The sequence below is a fragment of the Mercenaria mercenaria genome, chromosome 16 (genome assembly GCF_021730395.1).
Source record: "Mercenaria mercenaria strain notata chromosome 16, MADL_Memer_1, whole genome shotgun sequence".
Classification (NCBI taxonomy): domain Eukaryota; kingdom Metazoa; phylum Mollusca; class Bivalvia; order Venerida; family Veneridae; genus Mercenaria; species Mercenaria mercenaria.
This window is the reverse complement of record NC_069376.1, coordinates 59143843-59164726: the sequence shown is the minus strand read 5'-3', so window position 1 is coordinate 59164726 and position 20884 is coordinate 59143843. Positions and strand designations below refer to the sequence as shown.

At 33.5% G+C, this 20884-nt stretch overlaps 1 non-coding gene across 1 annotated transcript; it reads left to right on the top strand.

Annotated features, from left to right (window-relative positions):
• Window positions 1–18780: 18780 nt before the first annotated feature.
• On the top strand, window positions 18781–18852 carry Trnat-ggu (transfer RNA threonine (anticodon GGU)). Its single transcript has one exon. It is a non-coding gene; the product is annotated as a tRNA-Thr (tRNA).
• The last annotated feature ends 2032 nt before the right edge of the window (window positions 18853–20884 follow it).

Sequence of the window (20884 nt, the reverse complement as noted above, 5' to 3'; positions counted from 1 at the left end):
AATATGTTTGCTAAAAATGTTTTTTTCTTTAAAATTGAAATTTGGCCATATTATGGACATTAGAACAAGAGTTTTAATTTCTAAACTATCTTACAATATCACAATCTTGGGGCCAGTGTCTTTCATCATTTTCCTTCGCAGTTTTTGTTTCATACTTACATTCTTATTAAATTGATTATATGTTACTTCTACTTAAACGAACCAAGTGTTTAAAGAATTTTCAGTTTATACTAGCCACTAGACTGATAATAAAAAATTTGCCACAAAACTTCATTTTTTATACTTTTTCTTCTATTTTATATCAGAGTGATAAATGCCAGATTTTCTCAGAGAGCCGATTGTAAGATGATGCTGGACATAGTATATAAACTTTTAGAATTTTAAAAATGACATATCGTAGTCTAGGACCTATTCTGCGATATCTCTAAAATAAACAATTCATATATTCTTTGCCAGGTATTCTTATAAAATTGAAAGTATATAAATAGCAAAACAAACTTATTAACCTATACAAATATTCGTGATATCACGACACTAAGTAGGCTGATTATCCTTTTATTATTATACGAAAATAGCACCCCTCTTTATTCCGTAATATAAAGGATATCTCTACCACAGAGTGAGATTTTACCAATTATTTTGTTTAATGCCTTGACATCACGTTTAATTCGCAGAAAGGTGAAGAATTCGCGGATATATGGGCTTTTATTAAATATATTGTATAGCTACAAAAAATAAATTGTATGAGATATTCTATTTTGTTTTCATTTATAAGAAATATCTACACAGCTATATACAAAATCTTTTCATATAATTCTATATTTTAAATCCTTCAAAGAGCTTTATAGATACTTGCTCAATATAATATAACGGATAATGCTCGAAATAGTTCAAATCTTTATAAATATCACTATTTATTTGATTTTAAACAAATGTGTATGCGATAGCGATTTATCTTGATTATACCCTGTAGCTTAAGGCTCTTAATTTTGGCAAACGATTAAACAAAGTAATTTTACATTCATAAAAACAAATATAGGCGCAGCGGCCGGATGGCTGAAGGCAGCACTAGCATTTTTATACGCCCGTTTGAAAAACGGGACGTATTATGGGAACGCCCCTGGCGGGCGGATGGGCAGGCGGGCAGGCGGCGTCCACAGACCTTGTCCGGAGCATATCTTCTACATGCATGGAGGGATTTTGATGAAACTTGGCACAGTTGTTCACCATCATGCGACGGAGTGTCATTTGCAAGAACCAGGTCCCTAGGTTTAAGGTCAAGGTCACACTTAGAGGTCAAAGGTCGAATTCAAGAATGACGTTGTCCGGAGCATATCTTCTTCATGCATGAAGGGATTTTGATGAAAGTTGGCACAATTGTTTTTCATCATAAGACGGAGTGTCGTGCGCAAGAACCAGGTCCCTGGGTCTAAGGTCAAGGTCACACTTAGAGGTCAAAGGATACAAGAATGAAAACTTTGTCCGGAGCATTTCTTCTTCATGCATGGAGGGATTTTGATATAACTTGGCACAAATGTTCACCACCACGAGGCGGAGTGTCATGCGTGGGAACCAGGTCCCTAGGTCTAAGGTCAAGGTCACACTTAGAGGCCAAAGGTCAGATGCAAGAATGACTGTCCGAAGCATTTCTTCTTCATGCGTGGAGGGATTTTGATGTAACTTGGCATAATTATACACCATCATGAGACAAAGTGTCATGCGTAGTTCCCTTCTTTAGAATTACTTCTCTTTGTTGTTACTATAAATAGCTTATATTGTAACTTTTTTATTACTAGACTTAGGGAAAAATCGAGACCACTTTTCTGTAGTACAACATGCATGTTACATCCAATTATGAGGTGTATTTTGACCAATCTCTACCTGGTAAAGATTTTTGTGTGGACTTAAAAATTTTTTTTTGGATTTTTTTTTTTTTTATGATTAAGTTCCCTTTGTTGTTACTATAAATAACTTATATTGTAACTTTTTTATAATTGACTGTAGGGAAAAACCAAGACCACTTTTCTGTGGTACAAAATAGATGTTACTTTCTAATTTTAGGTGTATTTTAAGGTATCTCTACCTGGTAAGGAGTTTTTGTGGACTTAGAAAAACAAAGGAATTACAATGATTACTAAACAACCACAAAATTAAAATTCCATCTGCAAATACAGGTGCTAGAGTAAAGAAATTTGCTGTGAAGGGCGCATATTGTGACATTCTGGCACTCTTGTTTAAAAATGATTTATGACCATATAATTTTAATTGTTTACACTGTTCAACATACTGCTTGTAAAATACTACACAGAAGATATATAATTATAACTTAGCTGTGCACATATGAGTATGATCCTCTTAATTCTCTCTTCGTCTCATTTAAGAGTCATTTATGTATATGAGACTGAACAAAATAAGGAGAATATTTTTCTGTAGTGAAATTTGTCAACATACTTTTCTTTTAAATAAATGAAAACAATATGAGGACTGTTCGATGCATTAGTAACATTAAATAAACAGGTTGTTTTTCTTTAGTGACTGATTGTTATGTGCTAATTGTGTTCCACCGCCATTTTGATATTCCTGCGAAATTAATTTAGCATCCATGTCCAAGACATTAAGAACAAGATAACAACTATAAGGCACACATTTACGTGATAAACGTAATAGTTACACCTGTCGTCGGCCTTTTTAAGAAAGGTACAAAGAATTATCAGATAACAACATTACAAGTATTTGCTCCCATAATCAGATACTGATTAATTGCAGGAGAAAGTAAATAAATGTTTTTTTCCATAATTGCGATCTTCTGTCATTAGAATATTGATAGGCAGTACAGAATCTGACGCAATTCAAAGTATGTTGATTGGAAGTTGCAGGCATTCAATGACTACAAGTTATTTCAAAATAAAGGTCTTGATAATTTAATAATAGTGCAGTCAACATACAGTGGACGCAACTTGACGCAGATGGTTGACCTTTGCATTATAATACATAATGAGGCACAACCTATTATTGAAACGGAGTGTACGTAAAACACGAGTTGCACGAGAAAAAGGAAATATTAATTTGTGTAAATAGAAATTATTGTATTGGAAGGTTTTAACTGACCAAATGTAAGTATATATACCTTGGTACTGCACTGTGTACAAACTAATTCCATATAAATATACACGGCTACCCTAAGCACCCTTGATTTCTATAACGAAATAATCGATATGAATAATCAGCCTTCGCGGTCAAGTTGCGACTACTATACGTTGAAAATTGTTTGTATTTATACAGCATATTTTGGTGTTGTTTAGGGTTTAATATTTGCATATAATTAATTTCACTTCTTAAATGTTAACACGTAAATACTACAAATGTACGCAATAACATGTTTGTGAATAAGTTCAACATCAATTTGCAAAACTGCATGACAGATGAAATGCAGTATTTAACAATAATATGATTTTTTTGCAAAACACTCTTTTAAAAATAAAATCTTAATATCTTTATTCTTCATACTTATTATTGTATTAAGAACTTCGATTGATGCGGCCGGATGGTGAGCCGCCATCTTGTATTATTGTCTTTAGAACTTCGTTTAATGCGGCCGGATGGTGAGCCGCCATCTTGTAAAGAATGGTCAATGATTGCCTATCTACCCAATGACATTGAACGATCGCATGCTTAAGGTAAATATAACAGGGCAAATATGTAAATAAACGTACGTAAAAATGGCTGACCTTGTCGAAAACTGGTCCCACTATAAATAAACAAGCACTTTACCCTTTTGTTTAACAGATCGCTTATCATTTTTAGTGAAAATTCAAATCCCTAACGATTCATGTAATCATGATTATGAGATACTGACTGGCCGTAAGAGAAAAAAAACACGTGCTTGTTAGTAGAACAGGTAATACATAATTCCGACTTATGTTTTTTAGAGATTATTGATTAGTAATTACAGCTGGTGTTTCAGCAATATGAAGTTCCGTGAATGTGAAGGTTTTGGTAGTAAAGGTGCAATGAATTTAAGTAGTTTAATATGTTTGTGCAGCTTTCTAAACCATTTACGAAACTGTTTTGATAAATAAAACACAGCAGGAGGACAGGTTTGATACCATTCTCATTCGTTCTTACATTAAGTAAGACTTTACACAATTTCACATACATGCACTAGATAGTTCAAAACGTCCTTCTTCGAACGGTATGTTTTCTGCACTGATAAATATCATTGAAAATATATGAATGTTTATAACATTATCGTATTTCGTTTAAGGCTAAGTGGTTCTTGCATATGCAAATACATTGTGACAGCTCAATCGATAAGTCATTTGTCTTCATTTGATTTTCATAGACAAATAGCGTGTCCACAAAGATGCAGATTGAGTATATTGCATTCCTTATACAAAGATCTTTGTCGATACTAGGCGTGCCACGCACTGTTCTGTTTACACAGTCTTAATTAGGTGTACAGAACATAAAAAGGCCGCCAGCATTTTAAACTTCCTTTCCTTTTATATTCACGTTTGTGATCAAACTCTAATCCATATTATATAGGATGGTCATGGTACAATACAAACAAGGACATGCTATGTGACATGATTAAATCGCGAAAGACAGGCACCTTCATACTTTTGAAATATGTACCATTTTATATGACTACAAACAGCATCCCTGAGAGTGAATGATTCCATGATTTATATTAGTTCGGTAATGTACTATGCTTGACTTTTAGTTTTGAATTTCTTTGTCAGTTTCAGTAAATATATCTAGACGTCGTAACTCAGTCAGCTGAAAGTTGAGTGACGGTGTGAAGAGATAAGTTACACAGTAACCTATTATACATTTAGCGTTAGTATCTGAAATCAAATTTGAATAGTCAGTAACAAACTGATTGATATGAATATAATGAACCTTTTGGGAATTTTTGCAAAGTCATTTCAAATATAAGAATATGTGCTTCGTTTATCATTCGTATATCAGTAGCATCTGAACGATTTCAAAAGGGATTTCCTATGTACTTTAGAATTTGCACCTTGGGGTGCAATCATGCTAAGACTTTCATATACAGCTTGATGTTGTTTGAACAAAATCTAATTCAATATTTACATCTTTAGATTCCGTCTTTTGCACACCACCTCAATAGCCTTAAATGTATATCTTAGGCGTGTGCGTGTGTGTGTGTGCGTGTGTGCGGGGGTGCGTGTGCGTGTGCTTGTGTGTGTGTTTCGGTAGTGTTCACAAATACTTTCAAGAATAAATTGATCCTAAAATAGATTTATACCGAATGCCGAATTTATGCATGTTATTTAACTTTTTGAGGTTTGAGGAGGATGGGGGGATTATTACTACCAAATTTAAAGGAAAACTTCTACACAACACGTCTACTGAAAATGTAACCCGTTACCAGAATTATCAGACATGGTAGTTTGGTTTTATTTAAGACGGTTTTAAATTGTCCATTAGCCATGTGTTTAGGAAGACATTTTTGTGATTTGCTGGCCATTCTAATTATAATGTCTTATTATGCATGCCTGAGTTTAGTGCTCCTAACGTTAAATGTCATATATACTTAATTTCATATTCATATTTATTAGTAACAAGACAATCACCGTGATTCAACTTGGCAGAAAAGCCATCTTTTTATTAGATGGCTTTACTATTGTCCCAGATTGTAAAGTTGATTGATTTTAAACTGCTTAATAAATGTTAATGGAATTTAACGTTTGCAGTATGCATGAAACTTCATTTTTAGTGTTAAAAATACCCGTTCCATAATACAAAAAAAATGAGTAATTATCTGCATTTGCGTATATTTTTCAGGGTAATATGTCATTTTACAAATCCACGCTGAAACATACTAGTAATATAAGAACGGTTATCAATGTTCCTTCTCTATATAGTTCTATGTTTATTTTTACATCTTTAGGAAATAATACTTTTATTATATTCATCTTTTATTTGTGTAAATTTTTATACAGTCTGTGTGCACAAACATTCCATTATTGAAATTGGGGTCGTATGGATGGCTTAATTTGTGCATTTCCTGTGAGACGTTTGTCTTTTTATTTTTCAAAGCATTACTATTATATTACTTTTACCGTAAAAATATCAAATATGTTGCCACGATAAAGGAAACCAGTCTGGTTAAAACCATTTTAAGGACATGAAGTAAAAAGAACGCGAGTTGGCATGCGTCCTTGAAGTGACCTGAGGACCTGACTTCGAAAGCTGTTGTCATTACAAGCTGGCCAATCAAACTCTGTGACTTTAGAAATAACCTCTGACGTTAAAATTGAGGTGAAGCCCTCCGCGGATTATATGCTACTAAACCCAAGGATGGAAAAGTGGCTTTGTTGAAACATGCCAAACATCTCATTTGTCACAAGGTTAACACACGTCGTTACCTTCGAAAGCATGGTCAATATGTGAAAACAAACCCCATTACGCACCTCTAATTGTGCGCAACAAATTCACGCATCGAATGATACACTACGTGTGGACATGGATGACCGGGTCATTATGTATAGCCAGTGTTTCTTAATTGCCGTATTTACTCAGCTGAAAGTGGTAACGGATTTTCTTTGTTGTTGGATTTGAAAACGTATGTTAGCGCAAATACTTTAGAAACAGCGGACTTGACATTTTTTAGGCAGTAGAAACAATATAGTTCTTTTTCAAAATTTTAGAATTTTGTATTTTGGTACAGAAATAAACGCACCCTTGGTGCAAAATGTACCCCCCCCCCTCCCCCCCCCCCATACACACACACACCCCGTGACGCTTTAACGGGGGGATGCGGAATGTCAATATGGTAGAATGGTCTTGTCCTTGTGTCCGATCATGGGGTTCCACACACTGATGAACAATATTTAAAACATACATTGCAACCAAAATTTTACAAGATGATCATTATATATTTATATAGATGTACCTAGAAGGCACTTTTGCTATGCTTTAACTTGTACCTAGGATTTGTTTAGATCAAATCAGTCAGATAATGATACTTAAAATGTTTTCAGACTAGTTTACTAAGTTACATACAATATTTGATCGTAATACCTCATTCCTATCTAGTTAATTATTGAGCAAAACATAATTTGCTAATTTAATAGCACAAACATTGACCACCAGTTGTCAAAAGACGATCCCAAGCTAGGATAATCGTTATCTTAGTTTGGTATCATCCAAAATATATCCGTACAATAGGAAGTTACCGGCACAAAATATATTCTTTATTTATGTAAAATTTTATGTGGAGGTGACATTGATATCACAGATTCAAGTGACATCAAAACAAAAAGTTCAGTTCACTGCCAAGATTTTTAAAGCTATTTGTCTGTTACCCTTTAGATTTCCTTCACTCAAAAAGATACTAAAACAAACTCATTAGCCTATTCATCCAATATATAATATATATGTTGAAAATTAAAGATAAAAATTTGAATGTATTTGTAGGCCTCGTACTTGTAAGATTAATATCAACAAATTATATTCATTAGACCGCCATATTGAATGCAGGGTGCCCCAGGGCAGTTGCCTTGGTCCTTGGCTGTATCTCACCTATGCTGGAACTCTTAGTGATGTCATTCCAAAATCCATATCAGTCTACTGTTTTGCTGATGAACATATAGCAAATATAAGCTTTCGTCCGACTACTGTTTCCATAGAATCACAAGAGATCGGAGACCTTGAAAGGCGCGCAGTTATAATCAATGACTGGATGAATAGAAACAAACTGAAAATGAACACTTCCAAAAATGAATTTATTATGTTTGGTAGCAGACCACAATTGAACAAATGTGTTACAAATTCTATTAACATTGCTGGTGATGATGTCAAACACATCAAAGCACAATTAGATATCTCGGTGCATTTCTTGACGAAACCTTGAACTTTAAAGATCATGTAAATCGCAAATGTCGTACAGCCATGTTGAATTACCTACGAATTAAGAACATCCGGAAATACTTAACAAAAGCAGCCACTGAAATTTTAGTTTTGTCTCTAGTTATTTCACATCTGGATTATTGCAATGTTATACTGTATGGTGTAGCTAATTGTGAGGTGCGTAAGATGCAACGTATTCAAAACATGTGCGCAAAAATTTTCCTTAACAGGAGGAAATTTGACAGTTCTAAACTAGCATTGTACCACTTACATTGGTTGCCGGTGAAAGCAAGAATTGAGTTCAAGATACTTTCTTTCATGTATAGCTGTCACAATGGCAGAGCACTGTGCTCAACAGAATTGCTTACAGAGTATATTACTAGTAGACAAGGTTTGAGATCGTCTGAAAATTCTGAATGTCGTTATGCTGTTCCATACAACAAGTGCAAAACATTCAATGATAGAAGTTTCTGTACTATTGGTCCAAAACTTTGGAATGAACTGCCGTTAGAACTACGCAAAAGTAAATCACTTGACACATTCAAAACAGTCTTAAGAAACTGTATTTCAGAGATTTCGCGGCATTGTTTTAAATTTTTGATAACTGTTTATCATGCGAAAACAGCAGGTGATAGTTCTTAAATTTTTGTAGAAGGTTTTACATTTCAACATTTATATCTCCATGGTTTGTTTAATAAACTCACTTGTTGGTAAGGCTCTATGGGTAGGGTTGTGTGTAGTATGTATTTTTCTTTTCTTAAATAGTATATGATGGCACCATTAACCGCGGGGTTTGAACCTCTATATGCAGCTCGTCTGGGATTACCAGATGCTTTAAGCATTGGCATTGGCAATAGGGGTAAAATGACCTCAAGGAGAAGGATGCGGTCATGACTGTTTATTACAATAAGGCTGCTATTATCATTATTGTCATTATTAATATTTCTATAATAACTATTATTATTATTATCATATACAACGCCATTGAATATATCATTGTATAAAAATAGGCGTTTAATCAAATTATTCAGTTTCAGTTTCAGTACTAGTAATATTGTCCATGAATACTGCATTTATTTTCAATTTTTGTTGAAGTATGTTCAATAATAGCTGAACAGATATATGTACAAGAAAAAATGAAAAAAGGAGTTATGGTTCCTACGTACTACACTCCTACGCATTTCCTTCTACCTTTATTCAAAGTTTAAAGTCAATCCCTTGCAATGTTTTAGAGATATGATCCGGACATGCCAGGTGCAACAAAAATGAACTAAAACAATACCTATATTTAGGTTATGATTAATGCGCACTGTTCTCTTTTTTACCATCTGCCTATAGGCGACGTTTGGAGTCAATTGCTTGCATACTTTTCAAGCAATTCTTCGGACGTGCACAGTGGGGATGGATGGACAAACTGACAGAATACTCGATTACCGTATAGGAGGATTAAAACTGTTTGCTTTGCAAATTGTTTTATAATGATGTACTCATGCTGCCGTGGCAAGTACAGTTTGAACGAGCATAACGCTTTATAATGTCATACAATATGTACGAATTATCGTTTGTAAGATCAGTGTATTTTTGGCAATTTATTTGATAACATATTGTTCAATCACATGTATGTGAATATCTCAAAATATAACGTACAAAAAGAAGAACTTAACTATGTTAAAAAACGTGCATTTTTTCTAAAGCAAAACTGTTCTAAACTCATAGAGTGTAAATAGTAATCTAACAATTTCCTAGGAAGCAGTTACGGATTACGACTGTCTAGCTACACGCAAAATGACCTTTACTATCTCTATTGTTCCAGAGAGAATAAGTGCCTGTTCTGTAATGTAGTGATATATTAGATTGGCAGATATGAATTACGTTATTACTGCGCATATTAGATCAAAGTAGTATTCATATAACCTTTGCGTAGGATTCTAACTCAATTCCTGTCACAAAAAGGGGACATTTGCGTCATTATTTTGCCTATTGAGTTTCTGTCTGGTTCTATTATTTGTGTAACCTGAACAAAATAATGAGAGAACCGAACACTTCGGTATGAACAAAATAATGCTGAATGTTTTTCATTTAAGCATAAGATATACATTTTCAACTGCTTACTTTGCCGATTAAAATAGTGGGACAATTGTTCGTTTATCAAGGACAAATACTGCAAACACCATATCAGACGAGTATAACTGTCAAATTTAGTGCAAAAAAGCAAAATTAAATCAGAGAAAAGTTCTTAATTTGCAAAGTTGTATATATCAGTACAGCAGAAAAACTTTGAAACTGCAATGTTAAATACGACGAGAAAACTATTGCCGTTGTCATTGTTAAATTTTGATTATATGTCCACAAAGCTGTTTGTATAGTCAGTTTGGTAGTTTTTTCCAGGGCAGATATTTCCGTCATTTATTGAGAAACGAGATGAAACTATAGGACACCAACTGTGACTTCTGCTGCTCCTAAAACATTCCTATCTTGAGGATACTACAGTAAACGATCGGTTTTAAAGCACTAATGTACTAATATACTATGGAATGTGTATTGTTACAAACGGACGTCATGCGTATAAAAGGAATTAACGTTCAAAAGGAATAGACATTTTAAAAAACGCAGTCATCTCAGTTAAATAGCGTCAGATTCTGGTATTCCGTGACAGTTGTCAGGTAAATAGTCTCGATTTGAATTCTATCTCATTACATTGTGATATGCTTTACTGAAAAACAAATATTACCAACACTGCGCTTGACATTGTACGGGGCATGTGAATCTAAGGTTAAAATGAAGAAATAAGATAATAATCATCAAGATATAAATTGCCACAGGACATCATTAAGCTGTGAGCAATGCTAAAACGCTCACATTTCTTAAATTTAATGTTAGACAGGTTTATGTGTAATTAACGGGGAATATGCAACATTTGTCAACATTTCATATAAGAAAGAACTTGGTGAAACATTAACACTGACGAAAAAAGTATCAAATTCAGACAACAAGCAAAAAAGTTATAGCAATTAAAGTACAACCTATGTAAGAAAATGGCAGCCATTTTGGGCACAGTGACGTCATCATTCTTTCCTTATATGGGCATTACCATATATGGTAAATAAAATAAGAGAATCATATTGTGTGGGCCATAATATAATATGAACCCTATTGTGAATGTGTGTGTGTATAAGAGCATATTTTAAATCAAGCTCCATCTTTCATTGTATTTACATATTTTGCCATAAATACCATATTTGGTATATTTGGTGCCTACATAAGGAAAGAACGATGACATCACTGTACCCAAAATGGCTGCCGTTTCATTAAATTGACAATATTTATATTGCCGTATTTTTTTATTTTTTTGTAGTCGGATTTTCATAATTGTTTCGCCAGTTTAAATTTTCTATTAAAGGCTTTTGAACTATATCCATTGTCAAATGTTGAATAGTCTCCTTTAAAGGTCACATTATCCTTTCTTTTTCAGTTGTAATCAAATAACTCTTATACACAACGGTTTTGAAATATAAGTAGGACGTTATAGATAAATTATTGCTGAGACAAAGTGTGAGCGGAATAAAGAGGAACCTGCCAATATAAGGTTGCTTGTTGATCATTCATCATTTTGCAGTTTCGCTTACGATTAACCGGAAACTGTGAGCTGGAATGTCACTGGTGTCGCTGATATAACGTGGGCGGAAATTAGGTTGTTATGACCAAGACATAGACAATGATTAGGTAAACGGTATCTTTATCTAAACTGTATTGACATACAAATGAACGGCTTTAGTTTGGAAAATTTGCATAAGTGTTGTAACTGCAGCAATACAAATTGCTGCCGAAAACAATTATAAATATTCCTTAAATTTTCGATTTTCTTCCAGATATGTTTGTGGCGAGATAATAATTATAGAGGGTTATGTCTGCAACCGTAACATTGAAAATACTATAATGCTTTATGTCACTCTATTTGGGAAATAACAAACTGCTGAACACCAACTTGAAAATTTGTCATTATGAAAAATACGGACGGCAAACCTAAGCTATTAGTAATGTTTGTATACTTTCCTTTCAGAAGAAGATATCTTTTTACAAATTTCCTTACAGGTTAAAGTCGGCTACACAATACTTTACTTCGTCTTCATTTAATTCATAAAGCACGTCATTTATGAGCATCAAAACGTACTTCCTTGCGTCTTACCTTTTTTTAATATGTTCGTGATACAAACCGCAAATAATTATATGAAATATCAGATATAGAATTGGAATAAGAAACCCGATACTCTATATTCTCAGTCTACTGCGTATTATAGTAAACAATTTTCATAAGCGTTGATATCAAAGTAGAACGTGATTTGTAATATGCTACGATTTTACAAATGGAAACAGGCAAAACATGGTTTACAAATGGAAACAGACAAAACATGGTTGAAGGTTCCATGTGCACCGCCGTATGAACACATCTGCGGATGTCTCTAAATTGTTTTTTGTACTTTTAGCATGTGTAAATGTTGAGCTCTGCTCAACCCGGGGCTAGAGGGCGTGGACGGTAGCATGCATTTTAACTACCGTCTATGAACAGGCTCAATCAAACCGAGCCTGCAACATTTTCGTTCTTGTTGTGTTAAGCGACCTGTGGAGTTTCCACTTTTTCTACTTTACAACTGGAAACAGACAAAACATGGTTTTTGCTAGATATAAGCATGATGTTAGACTGGCATCAGTCGCAAGAGTCCTTTAAAATAAACATATCTTCCATACACTCTTCTTAAATAGCACTTTCTGGCAAGAAGGTACAGTCTCTCTGACTCTAACGACTGGACAAATGCAATCTGAACTGGGTTAATTTCTGCCAAACTAATAATCACCATAAAATCGGAAATCATTGCAAATTTCTTCATGATGTAACATAACCCTTGGTTTACTCCAGTGTCATGGATTATAGAATCCTTAATGGCCTTCACAGTATGCATTACGAAGTGCTTACCAATGAGTTATTGTTTATTACTAGATGAATAGGAGAGGTGTTAATACACTTTACTTTAATAAACATTCATAAATCTATAATCTTTAAAATGAAAATAAAGTAGATATGAGTATTTAAAACAAAACAAATTATCAAACGTTTATTGTTATGTTAAATCATGTTTTAGATTCAGTTACAGCAATTTCCTGCGACTAGTTAATAATTGCCTGTATGTAGGAAAAATATTTATGATAACACCAACCAATTTTTTTATTATAAATGGGAAACAGATTATTAATCAAATCACACAATCGGTCAGAACAATATCTAGCGGTCATTATATTTAGAAACTTTCATGAAAAACTTTAATAATACTTTTGCACTGTCAACATTTCTTCAATTATAATTTCAAAAGAGAGGGACATCCGTGGTCGGTGGTTCTACCAAGGTGATGAAATAATGAACAGAGGAGCAGCTGGGGTCTTCCTCCACCATCAGAGCTGGAAAGTCGCCATATTACCTATATTGTGTCGGTACGACGTTAAACCCAGCAAAATAAATAAATAGTTTCAGAGGCCTTCATGAAGTGTTTGAATTCTTCATGCACATAAACCGTCCAGGCGGCTTATGGAATGTCAGTGGTTATATCCTGGTGTTTGCCAATGTCTAGAACAATGCCTTGAGGTGCACACGGGGTCTTCTTCTACCATTCAATGTCGCTATATAACTAAACTATGACAGTGTGACTCCAGTTCTAATCGTCCCAATCCACACACACCACGAAATAAAAGATAATCAAAAACATCTAACAATTCTGAATTATTGACTTCTTCATCTGTCAAATTCAGAACCTAGTCAAATGTACCTTTAATTTGTACTAATGAAGTTCCGTGTGAGACATTGAAAGAAGGGAAATGTTTATTTATTTACAAACATATAATCTATTAGATAATCAAGACATTAATGTTCTGTTTATTATTGGTTCTGTAAAATTTTATATTGCTAGTATCGATAACATTTAACACAGCGACTCAAATACAGTTCTAATAATATAATAAAAACTTCTGTCACATTGTTCATAATAATGAAAACTAACTACAATAAAAATCATTTTGGTGGACGTGAATGCTAAAATAAATTAACATCAGCTATTCAGCAACTATAAATGCTTGAACATACTTCTACAGAAAATTTACAATGTGGTAAACGCTTTACTTCCTTTCATTTCTAGAGAGAAAACAGACATCTGGTACAGGTAATTCAAAATAGTTCAATTAATCTGGTTGTCGGTCAGTCTAGGGCGGCTATTGACAGGTGGTACTAATCGATTTTCAAGACGTTAATAAACCTCAGAATCACATATTATAACTCTGTTGAGATTAGTCTGTTCCACTGATCTGTCTTAATATGTAGTATAAAGGCATGGAAGAGTCTATGTTGAGATGAGCCTAGAGGGTAAAGGGTTTTCTGAGAAAATATCAATGTCAGTATGAAGAAAGAGAATAAACTTTATTACAGATTACTTGATCTCAACAGACTTTGCAAGAGTCAAGAGATAGGAGACATGTAATCTTTTTCCTTAAAAGTGCTATCTTAAAGGAGTTTAACGACTGATGCCTGTCTTTATCATAACTTGTATCAACTAACATGTTATGTTCGTAATTATAAATATTAATCAGCACTGTAAACCATGTTGTATTTATTCTTTAGAAAAATTGGTTTAGCGATTGTCGAATACGATTAATAATTCATAAAACTAATTACATCGAATTTAGTACTGTAGACGACTAATACAATTTACTTTGTATGAAGAATACGACCATGAATCAAGTGAACTTATTTGTTTAATATAAAATCGCATTTAACCAACATTTTCAGTCATTCTTGCATATCGACGGTAAAGAATTAAAGGTGTCTACATTTGTTTTAGGCGAGGTCACATTTACTTTATTTCGATGTGTATTTTATATTTTGAAACAACATCATGGGCACTGCAACTTTATAGTTATTGATAATGGAAATTAATAAAAATCACGACTCTGCAGTGATTGGTAGAATACGAATTTACATGCAACTCCTGAAATAATAGCCAAAGGCTGCTGATAAGAAATAATTCTAGTTATAAGACTCAAACTAATTAAAAATTAGGCTCATTAGGTAGCTGGTCTTCTACAGATAATTAGAAAATGACGGATATCATGTGGAGATAACATGATAGTTGTCCCATCTATGTAGAAACCTTTAATACCATGTACTCCCATTAATAGACGCCATACGTTATTCGTTCGAATGTTACAAAAACGCACCAATATTTACTCAGACGGGGAGTTCTCATAGTGATATTTATCTAGCAAATTTCGGATGTTTTATGATTGATCAGACGCTTTATTTCTAAGCAGTCTGGTCAAACAATTACTTCAATCTGGTCGTAAAGTTTTGCCATGTTTGCACATTTTACTCTGTTTTCGCTCATAACATTTTATGTTTTACTGCAAAGTAGGAAGTGTCAGATGGTATAGCATTTATTTTCGTTTTAGATTCCGCACAGCTGATGACGACGTGTTCAAAACTCACATCTGTGAAGCTTCCAAAGCTGCACGCAGAGCCAGAAAGACTTAGTGAACTTTGAACTTTTATGTATGAAATTAGACTTTTTATTTCCAAAACTTTTACAGAACATTCATTTAAATGCTTTAAATCATATGGAATTTAAATACATACATTTATTATTCTCAATGTCTCTTTAGGCAAAGCAAAATCTGCCAATGCAGTTATTAAAAATTCTTTATTATCATAAATCGTCTTAATGACATCTATTTGTAATAAATAGATTTGAGTGTATGGAACACGCTTTTGAATAATATAACCTAGATCTCTTTCATTGCAGTTTGGAAGATAAATCAAAATGTAAAATAATCATCTATGACTAAAATACGTTAGCTAATTGTTTGTGTTATTGTTCTGTATTGTCGTTTTGTATATGGAAACACAAACAGTAGCTGTAGTTTTTTTTTCAATTATTTATTTGTCATGAATAGCTAGATGGGTATTGTACATTGTGTACAACTACTAGGAAGATCTACGTTTGTCTCAAACTTAGAATGAAAATTAAAGCTGCACCTTCTACACACGAATAGAGCTTATGTTATCTAATTAGATAACGGTTTAATCAAATCAGATCGTTCTGCTCTGATACCATTTAGTCTGTAAAAAAGCCTTGTCTAAACATGTTTTGCTTCAGGAAGCCTCCTCATATGACATACAATATTTCTGAAAGGAGTATTACCTCCGAATTAACCAATGTTTCTCAAAATGCTTTCCAAGTAAATAGCAAAGGTCGCTTACAGTATCTGTTTTATTACTACAATACATATATGTCACTTTCATTATAGGTAAGAGTGTCTCTATGGCCAAGTTTGGAGAACAAGACATTATGTCAAGACATCTTCAATTCGTTCATTTAATGGATATCTCCCTGTGTGTGATAAAGAAAGTCAATATGCTCAATACGTTTATATAACAATAAGCCGGAGGAAGAGAATTATCCAAAAGGTATTGATCTGGAACAATAAAATGAATATTTTTCTGTGATTTCTGTTTTTAAATTGATTTCTTTTACATGGTCACTGATACTTTTAACTATTGTAAACCTTGATATTTGATATCAGTAATCTGATATGCGGCAGAAATGCTTTAAACGCATTCAAAACTTTTTTTATTACCTATGGATCGCTACGACATAGACACTTTTAACTAAGACAGGACATTTACAGTTCCTTCAGATAAGTCAGAATGCTAGTTTATGTATTAAGATATGCTGCTGTCACCGTATCTCTCACATAAAATCCGAATGCTATGCACGTATTTTCCCATGGTAAACTCAATTAATTAAAGAAACATTCTTTTGGAATTAAAGTAAGTGGAGTTAGTCCCTATATTCACTTACGTGTTGATGTGTTTATGTTTCACCAGATTTTCACGGCTTATTTAGGTTATGCCATATAGACCCAAAACAGAGTGTTTCATAAACCTGACGAAGGTTGCATTGTAATTGAAGACTTTCACTTTAACACGATTATTAATAAATTGTATTAAAAAGCGTTTTCCCCTACAATGGTTAGGCTTCACACTCAGTAAAACAATTTTAGATATGAAAGCATCAATAAGAAATAGTTGGCTTACATGCTTTCAGTGAAAACAAAGGAGCAAGGACAAACATAGTAAAGGGAAAGCCGCCTTTCAAAAATCACAGCCTCCCAAAACGTTAACCCAGCACGCAGATGCGCACACGACCAACACACACACTCTCACACAAAGCAAACACACTAGGACAAAGCTAACTATCAATGAAACACAGTGGGGCACCGCCCTCTAACGGTCAACTGGGGAGCTTAAGCCGGTTTATGGTGCACCGAACTTCACTCTTACACCCGCCATGTTCCAAAGTCACAGGACAGTGTAGATAAAATTCTTTTCGTTAAACTCATAACGTCTCAAATATTGTTGAACTCTGTTCTTTGGTATTAGATTATTGCGATGAAAAAATACACCTCCGTCTGAGAAACTGTGATAAAAGTCATTTCGTTTAGGACAGACCTTACCGGTTTTCACTTATTTCGTTATTTCGCAATGTCAAATTTAAATTATATATTGACTTGTTTAATAAAACATTTCAAATTGTTACACCCTGTCATGAATGTGAATCTATAATATAATTACCTAAAGCAATTCTGTCTGTTGTAATAATTTAACAGATCTAATAGTACATTACTTCAGTTCAGAAATTTTGGTCGGCGTAATGGTAAATTACATAATGTACACGGAGTAGTGTATATGACTGTGTAGATGTGAATTTGTAAGAAGTGTTAGACTCCATATACCTGGCTTGGTTAGTTAAGGAAAAATGCTACTCTAAACTTAAATGCATTAGATGTGACTGACACGTGTCTGTAAATGCGAAATGCTAGACTATGAATTGATTGATAGCTTTTCTTACAGACATCAAACCAAGTACTCTTACAATAAATAAAAATATTTTCGTTGGTATCACATTCTGTCTAGACAAATTTACAGGAAATGGCATTTGGCATTTATATCCAAATGAGACGTTTACGTGAAGATACTTCTTAAGTAATCAAATTAATTGTAAATCTAACTTGAGATCTACGCCCTCAGGAAATTATTCTACAGGTGTATAGTCTCTTCATCGCGTTTAGATTACAAAAACCTAATTCTGCTATATATTTCCTAATTGTAATCATAAGTAAAATTTTCAGGATAAAGAAATTAACTTCAAGTTGTCTGTGTTGTCTTGGTTCAAAGATTTGTAATGACAAGTATTTTATATAGTTTTCATAAAGAGCGTGGACGGTAGCATGCATTTCTACCTACGTGTTGGGTGGACTGTGGAGTTTGTATTTCAGAATCTTCTATTTCAACACTAGCACTATCTCACATTCAACAAAAGAACCATTTGAACTGTCATTAATATTTACTGTTTTAGATTTTTCTATTCACTTCATGAGTTCCGTAACAAAAATAACATTTGAATTATTTAAAGTTATTTATTATATTAGAAGATGAATTTCTACCTGTTGGTGATTATCAAAATTGCAATAGTCTTCTACAGTATTAACAATCTTCATACCTTGCATATTTAAACTACGTTTTCGTGTATAATGTGTAGCTTTTAACATCAACCAAAAACGAATATAATAGTATATACTTATAAAATATCAGTCAAACAAGAAGTATCTTTAAAAAAGATACACGGCCGCATTAGCCAATGCACACTTAATGCTACGAAACGTGCAAAATGTAGTTTATAATTAAAGTAAAATTTTCATGATTTTTTATGCAGAATATATTTTACAGAACACATTTTACATCATAACTATATCAATGTCACGGTATAGAATTTGAATATTAAAACGGAGAGAAAATGTGTAGGCGGCCGGGTAGCTCAGTCGGTAGAGCATCGGAACGGTATTCCGAGGGCCCGGGTTCGAGTCCCGGTCTGGCTGCACATTTTTCTCACCCTGTGACATCAATCATAATCTAAGAATCTTAGACAAAAATATAAGACTAGAAAAAGTAGTTGTCAAGGGATACAAAATAACGAGTTGGCTAGGGGACGAGGTTATGGGAGATCACCCCGTATCTGATTGGCAGGTTTGTAGTTTGCCTATGTCGCAGTTTCACTACCGAGGGGATTCAGGTTTATGACGTTAAGGTATTTCCACAGGAGTCTTGCAACGGATTATACTATCTAACACTGCAGCTCAGAGCACCTGCAACCTCCTTAAGAAATAATTATCTATTCCATTCGAAAACCTGTTGATTTTTTTCATCCACCAATCAAAACGTACAGATTTAATCAGCTGTTATATGACCTTTACCCCAGATATTTACAGGAAGTAAAGGTGAAATAATAAAAAAATATCTGATCACCAAGGGCAAGAAATCTTGACTATTGACCGACAAACGTGTTTCATAAAATGACATCCGAACTTAATTTTGAGAGACTTATTTTCATTTTTTCTTCAACATGTGTTGAATATAGACTGGTCATATAACACAGACTGAACCGGCGATGTTATGATAATTAATATCGCTGATGTCTAACATGATCAACCTATAATATATGAAACCTTTACAATAAAATTGTTTTGATTACTATTTATTTCTTTTAATCTTTTACAAATGTATTTACATATAAATATAAATATAAATGTATTTACACTTAATCTAATATTGATATTGAAAAGTTGTTCGTCATTGTTTTTAACAAATAGTTTTTGAATTGTTTATGCCATTTCAAATTATTTCTAACCATTCAACATGGTTTTTACTTTTTCCAGTAGCATCCGCGGCAGAAGTATGTTTGCATGAATAAGAGGTCAGTGAAACGGTAAAGACATAATCATTGCAATATTCAACGAATAATACATACACAAATGTAGCATTATGAATTTACAGCACATAATTGTTTGTTTTCCTTTATCTTAATACGTACATGGCCTATTAGACAACTAAAATTTATCTTGTACGGGCTACACAAATTACAAAACAAAGAATAAGAAATTCAATGAAAATCCCACTGACATAACGTTCCGTATTTTGTAATACAGTGTAGGGAAGGTGATATTGACACAACATCTAACTATTGTGTCCAAGAACTTTTTTGTTAGCTCTTATCTATCATGACATGACAAAATTGGCATACATTCTCCTGGGGAACGATATAGATAATGAAGGTCAAGTAGCATGAAATGGTTATATTGTAATATATTTGTTAGATCGCTATTGAATTGAGAGATGGCTAGAACAGATATGAGACTGCAATGCAAAAAGTGTCAAAGAAAGTGTAAATATGAGCATGTATTGCTACTTTTGGTCATTTTTCTGTTATGTTTACAGTCATAGCGACACAATTTAGGTCATATGGAGATTGTCCAGGTTTTAGGGTAGAGGAAGACCTAAGGTGCCCCTTTGGGTTTTACTTCATGCATGGGCTGGAACCTAGGTAGATCCGCCGATGTTATTGCGCTAGTTGTCATCCATTCATAAATATAATGAGTAATATGTAATTTGATAGTCTGTATGCCGGACCGAAAATATAACACTTCACATACTCCAATTATCTTTGTAATCATGGTTTTTACTGCAGTTGTGAAACTACTACATGGTATAGAAGACATCAGCTTTTTTCATTACAATTGACAAAGAAAGTAGTATTTACAGATTACATTATAAAATATGTTTTAATTTTTCAAAGTGAAGCACAGGGTTTTCACCTAGGGAAATACAAAGATATCTATTTCCGAAACGGGATAAGAAAAATCAATTCTTTCCTCGCTTGGAAGCAAATATTCCCTATGTTATGTCAAAAGCTTGTTTTATTTCATTGAAAGCAATAAAGTTGTAAATAAGTTATAGTTTTAACAATAATACTTTGTCACGGAATGTTCTTGTCTTATAAGACATTGCTTTCAAAATGATCAAATATTAATAACAAGTACGAATTTAAATGTCTGTCCGATGTAGTGTGTTTAT